This window comes from Lepeophtheirus salmonis, unplaced genomic scaffold (assembly GCF_016086655.4).
Source record: "Lepeophtheirus salmonis unplaced genomic scaffold, UVic_Lsal_1.4 unplaced_contig_3310_pilon, whole genome shotgun sequence".
In the NCBI taxonomy this organism is placed as follows: Eukaryota; Metazoa; Arthropoda; class Copepoda; order Siphonostomatoida; family Caligidae; genus Lepeophtheirus; species Lepeophtheirus salmonis.
This window is the reverse complement of record NW_027293771.1, coordinates 1-1,076: the sequence shown is the minus strand read 5'-3', so window position 1 is coordinate 1,076 and position 1,076 is coordinate 1. Positions and strand designations below refer to the sequence as shown.

Genomic DNA, 1,076 nt, shown 5'->3' with positions numbered 1-1,076 from the left:
ACGGAGTCGTCATCTACAAACGTGGGGGAGGGGGCTACGTGGAAGCAAGTAAATGGAAGGATACTAAACGAATAAAATGTGTATTATTATTGGCGAGATTCCTCTACATACTAGAAAGGTCAAGATGGGTAGTACAAGATGATAGATTGGTAAAAGTATTATAATTAAAAGTTGTAACTGATACTAATATGATACGATATACAAATATCTAAGTAAAAATACATCACACGGACTAAATAGTTAATTAGTTAATAAAAAAATAACATTCTAGGGTTAAAGCATTTTTGTATATATTTCATATTAAGTGTGGCGAATTACTTTATTCTATAATTCGTAACTTCTATTAAACCAATCAACAAAATAGTCAATTAAAGAAAATCATCATGTGGCACAGTAATACAACTATCCTCCACGATTAATCAGGATTTTTCAAAAACTTAATAAATTATTAAAAAAAAATATACAAAGATAATTCCATCAAGCTCTTTCACAGGTTTCCGATCCATATTCTAAATGACAATAATCCCAAAGTTTATACCTTTAACATTAATAATAGGGAGATTCTATAGTTTATTTTGTACTTTAAGAAAGTCTACATTCAATGAAGCTAGCAGAATGATGAAATATCACCCAAAAAGATTCGTCCCAACTCCCGTGAAGCCTTCTCCTAAAAAGAACAAGATACATGTAATAAAGTTTGGAATCAAGTCAAAAATGGCTCATGAATTAAAGGTTTATTGTCATAACGTTAGACAACAAAAATGATTGGAGAATGCACAACCTTTTTTAAAGATCATACTTCAAGAGGGTCGAAGTGTTTAAATGCCATCCCACTCAATATGTTTTGTAAATTCATCTCAACCAAATAAGCCTACGGAGTTGAGACGAAATCCGATAAGAACCTTAGTTGCTACTTGCATACTTCTCTAATTTGAATTTGAACACTGAATGAGTAAGGACATCAAATAATGACGTAATTTATTTCATAATATTTACTATATGAAAATGTCGCTGAAAGAAACCTTGCCGAAATGAAAACTTGCTCAAATACTAATGTGTCTCTAATCATTATGGTC

General features: G+C 30.9%; 1 long non-coding RNA gene across 2 annotated transcripts; it reads right to left on the bottom strand.

The window, feature by feature from the left end:
- Positions 1–273: 273 nt before the first annotated feature.
- On the bottom strand, positions 274–1,025 carry LOC121131244 (uncharacterized). Of its 2 annotated transcripts, none has more exons than XR_011784162.1 (2): positions 782–1,025; positions 274–667 (listed from the first exon to the last, which is right to left on the bottom strand). It is a non-coding gene; the product is annotated as an uncharacterized lncRNA (long non-coding RNA). The 2 variants fall into 2 exon arrangements; XR_005868983.2 differs by having other exon boundaries at positions 800–1,025.
- Between the last annotated feature and the right edge of the window lie 51 nt (positions 1,026–1,076).